The following is a 7,977-nucleotide window of genomic DNA, read 5'->3' on the forward strand; positions in this document are numbered from 1 at the left end:
ACCTGGAGATCAAGAGTCTTCTGAAAATGTAAATGAGGAAAATACCTAATAAAAAAAATAAATTATAAAAAAAAAATCAATCGCAAAAAAAAAAAAAAAAAAAAGTCTTCTGGCTTTGCATAGTAGAGGAAGAAAATGCACGGAGCTCTTTTCTGGAGAAAAAGAAACTCACCTAAAATGGCAATATTCTCTGATAAGAATTTCCATGTTAGTAACTTGGTTATTACCTTCTCTATGTAATCTTTGAAGTCAAGAACTCAGTCGGCTAATAGGATTTCATAAGCATGATACTTAGAAGAATTGGTTAAACTGATTAATTCATTGAGGTAATTCAAGCTTTTCAAACTAAGCAAGTTCAATATTTCAAGTCAGATGGCAAAAGAAGAAAGGAGAATCAATTATGTCAAACGCTGGATGTGGGTCAAGCAAGATGAGGGCTAAACATTGCATGCTGGTACTTAGCTGCCTGGAAGTCACAAGGCTTCATTCCTGTGTTCTTGTGGGGAGCAAAGGTCAGCCAGGGGAGGGAACTGAGAATGAGTTGAGCCTCTTTTCAGTGCTCTCTGTTCTTTCAAGTCGTTTCAATAGTCAATGAAGTCAAAGGGAAAGATAGTATCAGAAGAAGAGTAAAGTCTACAGAGATTTATTAGTTTGTGCTAGACTTTGAGTCCTGAATGTCCATCAAACCTCACTGGTTCTCATGTTCTCTTGGGGGGTGGAGCTTTATAGAAGTGGCACCCAATAAGAGGTCTATAGACACCAGAGGGCATGCCCCTGACAAGACTGTATAACATAGTCTCTGCCATTCTTTTTTTAGTTTTTGGCAATGAAGTCATCCCCCACCCCAACACACACACACACACACACACACACACACACACACACACCCATACACCCCTAGGCACTTTTAACTTATGCCTCCACCAAGATCAACTTTGTTACCAAAGTTCCAAACCATGAAGACCCTCTGATCATAACTAGAATCTCTCACAGTGCTAGAGGTTTTTAAACCTTTTCACTTCATAAGTTAATTTATCTCAAGTACTTTGTTAGGGAAGTGGAAAGCTGACCAACAGCTAAGAAATGGTACTTTATTCATACACTGAAGAGAAGGAACGGAGAAGGACAATTCGTGATCCAGAGAGAGGTAGTGACTATTGGGCGCTACTACAGCTTCCCTATCAAATCGCCACATGCGTATTGGCCCACAATAACCCAAGATGGTTATCTCAAATTTTCTATAAATCTATGATATCTCAAGAGGTTTGGCTGGTTCCTGCTAAAGGTCTCAGAATGCCAAAATCAAGGTACTGCCCCCTTTGGACTCTCAAGGGGGCAGTCCACTTCTAATCTCACTTGGCTGTTGGTGGGATGCCAGTTCTCAGGGTGCCCACATCCATTGTGATGGATGTCCTCAGCTCCCCACCATGTTTCCCTTCCTGGAAACCAGCAGTAACACCCCACTTCACTAAACCTTGCTTGCACCTGTTTAATCTCCGCCTTCCAACGGAGAGACAGAGTGTGTGCTCTAATTTGAGGGTTAACATGATGAGATTAAACCCACCTTCCCAATGCAAGACACTGGTGGTTTTAGTGTCTATAATCTTAATTATGCCGTTGAAAGGGTTCAATGGAAAAGGTCATGATCTTTGAGAAGGGTCTCTCTCTGCCTACCACAGAAACAATCATTTTTAGATTGAACTATCCGAAGCAGCTGTACTGGGTTTTAGACAGTGGAATAGAAAGGTTCATTGTTGCTGTCGTAAGTGGAGCATCAGAGAACAAAAGCTAGTGAAGTCTCTGGCCACTGCCCCTATTTTTCCAGTGCGTCTTAGTCCACTCTGGTCATCCTAACAACACTATGAAGAGTAGCTTAGACATTGGAAACTTATGTCTCCCGGTCCCAGAGTCTGAGAAGTCTGCCAGGGCAGAGCCACCAATGAACTATCTTGTGAGAGCTCTGAGCATGAAATGTCCCCCAGGGGCTCATGAGCTTGGGCCCCTGGTCTCCAGCTGGTGATTCTCTTTTTTGAAAGGATATGGAACCTTTAGAAGGTGGGACCTGAGTAGCAGGAGTGGACCACAGATGAAGCACTAGGGTTTATTATAGCCCAGGCTTGCTTCCAGCCCTCTGTCTCCTGTCTGCCTAGTTAACCAGCCACCTCCCATGCTTGCTGCCCCAACCAAGAACCACTTCAACTACCACAATTTCCCCATCATACTAGGAGCCATACCCTAAACCTGAGTTAAACAAATTTTTCTTCTATTAAATTTGCTTTTCCAAGTATTTTGTCATAGCAATAAGAACAATTAACACAGCTCCATACATTGTACCTGTCTCTGTATCCTCACATGCTAGAATGGACAAAGATACTGGGACTCTTTATAAATAGCTGAATCTATCTGTTCCTGAGGCACTGTTCCCAGGATTTAGTTGTACTCAAAAGACTTCACCTTATAATAATATCACAAAAGGATAGCAGGTTTCATTTTGTGGATGGGTGTTTATGGCACAAACTGTCACAAAAGCAAGTGGATATGTTTTAAAGCTGGAGAAGGATAGAGGAGGTTTGGGGAGGGAGAGGATATAAAACAAGTAGGTTGGGAAAGGGATTAATTCCTCTTTTCATCATTCTGACAAATACCAACAAAAGCAAAATAAGGGAAGAGAGGCATGGTTTTTTTAAAGATTTATTTATTTATTTATTTATTTATTTATTTATTTATTTATTTAGTATATGTAAATACACTGTAGCTGTCTTCAGACACTCCAGAATAGTGCATCAGATCTCATTACGGATGGTTGTGACTCACCATGTGGTTACTGGGATTTGAACTCAGGACCTTTGGAAGAGCAGTCAGTGCTCTTAACCACTGAGCCATCACTCCAGCCTCGAGAGGCATGTTTTGATGCATAGCCATAGATGGCATACATCATCATTGCAGGGAAGGTGGGGCAACTGTGGCAGTGGCCATTTGCTTCTGGCTACAGCACTAAAGCCAAACAAAAAGCAAAGAGAATTGGAGAAGGGAGTGCTGTTGAGCTCTACTCTCAAGGCCCATTGCTATTGGCCTGTATTTGTTATCTAACGGCCATGTCTCAAAGGCTCCACAGCCTCCCCAAAACAGCCATATGGGGACCAAAGGTTCATATACATAACCTGTAGGGAATATTGATCTTCTAAATCACAACAGGAAGTAAGTGAATTTAATATAGCATCACATCCAGGCAGGATGAAGAGCTTAGCTGATGTTCAATTCCAAGAATTTCAGGAGAGACAAATTATCCCAGGAGCTAGATCCATTAGCAGCTGGAAGGGCAGGAGGGGTAACAGTGTGAAGAGGTATTGAGGGCTTCATGATGAAAGGAATATGTGTAGCATGGTGAAGAAAGATATACAAGCTGGGACACTGATGGTATATCAGAAGAATAAGGTACTTCTAGAAACGAGTGTGACAGCAGGTGAGAATGCATACTGCGGAGTTTGGGCATGGCTTGTCAGGTCAATATTTAGCATGCTGCATTTGGTACAATGGTGAGGTACATGTCAGCAAAGCAGAGATGTGAGCTGAGATATCAGAGGAGCCTAAGGAGCTCAGACATTAGAAACTGTTTAAGAAAAGGAATAGATGTTTAAATGTATAGCTACTAGAACTATCATTCTGGCATTAGGAAATGGGCCATTGCTGCAGACACTAGAGAATGGTATGCTATACACAGTAAACATGCAGGAAAAGTTAACATAATTGCTTTCAACTTTTGCGGTGAAATGGCAGTGCTAGAGTTTAAACCCAGCCCTTTCAAACTCCAAATGTTGGTCTTCTCTTCCAGGCAAAAGGATGAAAATGGATAGAACCCCACCCAGCCACAAAACCTTCAACCTGCAATTCATCCTGCCTGCACGATAGGCTGGGGTAAAGGTGGCAAAGAAACTGTAGGAGTGGCCAAGCTTGAGACCCATGCCCCAAGAGGGAGCCCACCCCTGACACTGCCTGCAAGGCCAGGAACCAGAGGCTGGATAGCCCAGAGATCTTGGATAGAACCAAACATGACTAACAAAACAGAGAGAGAAGGGAGTGGGAGAAAGGGGAAGGGAAAAGGAGAGAAAGAAAGAGAGGAAGAAGGAAGAAAGGAGGAAGAGCAAGAGGAGGAGGAAGAAGAGGAGGAGGAGGAGCAAGAGGTGGAGGAAGAGCATGAGGAGGAGGAAGAGCAAGAGGAGGAGGAGCAAGAGGAGGAGGAGGAGATCAATGAAATGATTCCTAACGCTACACTGCTATACTCTTAGACCAGAGCCTAGCATACTCATCATCAGAGAGGCCTCATCCAGCAACTGATATGAGCAGATGCAGAGACACACAGACAGCCAAACATTAGGGGAAGCTCAGGGAATCCTGCAGAAGGAGAGGAAGGATTGGAAGAGCCAGAGAGGGTCAAGAACACCACAAGAAAACCCACATAATCAACTAACCTGGGCTCATAAGGGCTCCCAGAGACTGAACTAACAAACAGGGAGCCTGCACGGCTCTGACCTAGGCCCTCTGCATACACGCTATGGTTGTGTACCTGGGTCTTTTTGTGGGACTCCTAACAGTGACAGCAGGGGCTGTTCCTAACTCTTGCCTGCTTTTGAGACCTTTGTTCTCCTACCGAGTTGCCTCATCCAGCCTTACTATGAGGATCAGGGGTCCCTGGTCTTGTTGCAACTTGATATATCATGTTTGGTTGATATCCCTGGGAGCCCTACCCTTTTCTAAAGGGAAAAGAGTGGATGTGGGGGAGAGGGGAGATGCAGGGAGGGACTGGAGGAAAGGAGGAAGGGGAAACTGTAGTCGGGATGTAATATATGAGAGAAGAACACATTTCTTAAAAAGATAGGACCTATTTCATTCACATCGTGATTCTTTTGTCCAACTCCTTTTAAAACAAATCCCCTGTTTGCAGGGTATCACCAGTGCAAGAGATTATTGACAAATATCAAAGGGACTAATTGATCTTCTATGTACTCAACTGGTAACAGATAAAGTCATAGATGAACAAGCTGAAACACCTAACTATCATGTCCACCCCAGACGTATTTTATGCTCTGATTCTGTATAGTATTTTCTGGCAAGAGCAGGGAAATGTCGAAATGACATAGTCGAGGCATCCAGCCCTGCACTCCACCAGCCTTTTCCTGTTCTCACAGAACCTGCATCAGGCACAATTGCAAGCAATGAACAACTTGGCACGGGACACATGAAATCTTGCTTTCTGCGGTCCTAAGAAGTGTCACGGGCAGAAAAATGGTTTGTTTTGATTTCCTAGGGATGGGCACTAACTACGGAGCCATTACTCATAAAAAGCACGAAATTGGAACTGGGGACTCACAAAGCCCATGCCAGCTGTGACATCACAATTTCAAACCTTCTGAGCGTGAGCAGCGCGAACTGGTTCCTTGCTGTGTGCACCAGCTGGCTTTCATCACATAAGCAAGAGCTCTCCTTCATGGTCGGCTGCCACCCAACCACGCTCCCTGGTCTTTTTCTACTTCTGTGGTGAAGCCTACCAGGCCAAAATTTTTAAACAAGCCCACCAGCCTGCTTCTGTGTTCATGGGACTTAGCCCTAACCCATCTCATGGTCCGATGTTTGCCTGACATATACCATCCAGCTGAACAGAGAGGTACTGTTTCAATCTTGTTCATGTATGGGAAACATATGGGGGACAATATTTTTGCCAAACAGAATGTTGGCTACAGTGTGCATGTGTGTATGTATGGGAGAGTGTAAGACAGAGAGAGAGAGAGAGAGTTTCAGCTACTAACCTACCTACATTCAATAAACTAAAAGTCCCATTATGAACTACTGACATGTGATGGACAGACAGCTTCCCAGCATCCAGCCGAAAGTAGAGCCTCTGTACCAATTCTCTCTATGAGAGTCATGAACCTTAGTCACTTGGGTATAGGTTACAAATTTGCTATATTCCACCAAGTTGAAGACTACCCAGAGGCTGCCCCACCTGGGGACTCATCCCATATACAGACACCAAACCCTGACACGATTGTGGATGCCAACAAGTGCTTGCTGACAGGAGCCTGATATATCTGTCTCCTGAGAAGCTTTGACAGAGCCTGACAAATACAGAAGTGGATGCTGGCAGCCAACCATTGGACTGAGTACCGGGTCCCCAATGGAGGAGTCAGAGAAAGGACTGAAGGAGGTGAGGGGGTTTGCAACCCCATAGGAAGAATAACAATATCAACCAACCAGACCTGCCATAGCTCCCAGGGACTAAACCACCAACAAAAGAGTACAGATGGCTCCAGTTGCATATGTAGCAGAGGATGGCCTTGTCCGGCAGAAATTCCCATTGAGGCCTTGGGTCCTGTAAAGGATCCGTGCCCCAGTGTGGGTGGGTGGGTGAACAACGTCATAGAAGCAGGGGGGGAAGGGGATAGGGGATTTCTGGAGGGGAAACTGGGAAAGGGGATAACATTTGAAATGTAAATAGAGTATCCAATAAAAATATTAAAAAAGAAAATGCATACCGTCTCCATAGGAGGCTATTATATCTTTTTGGTCTACAGAAAATGGGAAGTGAAGGACATGATGATAATGCAGAGTCAATTGTCTAAATGGCCAGCTTGGTATAAATGTATGGTGAAATCTTACACATACTATCAATGTTTTTTCCCTAAGAAGTAACTGACATTTCCCAGGTGTTGTGTTTGTACTCCATAAGCCTAAACTCTGCTTTTCCAGTAGTCTAGCACTTCTGGTCTCTTCTAATTCATGTAACCTAATTTCTAGATAAAAGTAATACTGTAATGATTACAAGGAAAACCCAATTAGAATCAGCAATATGCCACCAAGGGCATGATTACAACATATATTTATGATCCCGTGTGGTTTGCAACGCACCAGTGTATGTCACCATGCTCAGAGCTGTCTGCCATCCTTTGAGTAGGCTAACATTCATATTTTACAGCTGACGAGCCAAAGTGAATGAAGAAAAGTACCCAGCCTTACATAGACGGTGCTGTAGAAAGCTGAATATAAGAAACACTAGTCCACCATTTTTAACCTTTGATCTCACAGGGCTCAAGTTAGTGACAGCTAGAACCCAAGTTACGAGTCTTGTCTTCCTCTCACACCTCGATGCTTGTATTCTTAGTACATGTGGGTTGTTTTTTTTAATGCCACCATAAAAATAAGAACTAGATGAGTGCTATAAAGCACTTAAAATAATATTGCTGGCAAGCACGACTTCAAATGAACTTGGAAATGAACTGGGTTATAAAGCTGTGAGTTACTCTGTCTGTGCTCACGAGGTTAGCAGCAGCAGCAGCACAGGACGTAGAACAAAGCTCTTCTTGCAGTCTATAGGCTTCATAAAGCAGGCAAACTTCTGAGTTCAGGTAGGATGAAGCAGCAAATTTCCCAGTGTGAGCCCTCATAGAAATAACACCTCCATAAGGGGATTCGGGCTCCTCAAACCATGAGTGGAAGGTTTGCGTTGTGTGAGAAGGAAAGACAGAGTTGCTTGAAAATTGGGTTTATTAGGTTTTTTTATGTTGGTCTTCTAGTGTGCATAATTTGCACCTTTAGTAGTAAAAAGCAGTAAAGTGAAGATTAGTTTTATGTCAGTGCCTGACATACACCACTGCTTTATGATTGTGCTACTGTAGTCTTTGTTTATTGTAATTCATGCATCAAACTTGGAAAGTGGCTGCACACACAGGAAAGGTGTATAAAATGTGTAAATGAGGAGCATAAATATGGGAATATACACAAGGTATACTACCAGCACAGCCTGGGCTACAGTGATAATGGTGGAGTTCCCACTCAAAATATATCACCACTGTGTCTGGAAGACAAAAACAGAACCTTTTTAATGACCTTGCAAAGTAACGGTTTAAAGTATTATGCTAAATCCTTATAACAGATGATGTCATTTCACATCAGTGAGACACAAACAACTATTAAACAATTTAA

This window comes from Mus caroli, chromosome 8, assembly GCF_900094665.2.
Source record: "Mus caroli chromosome 8, CAROLI_EIJ_v1.1, whole genome shotgun sequence".
In the NCBI taxonomy this organism is placed as follows: domain Eukaryota; kingdom Metazoa; phylum Chordata; class Mammalia; order Rodentia; family Muridae; genus Mus; species Mus caroli.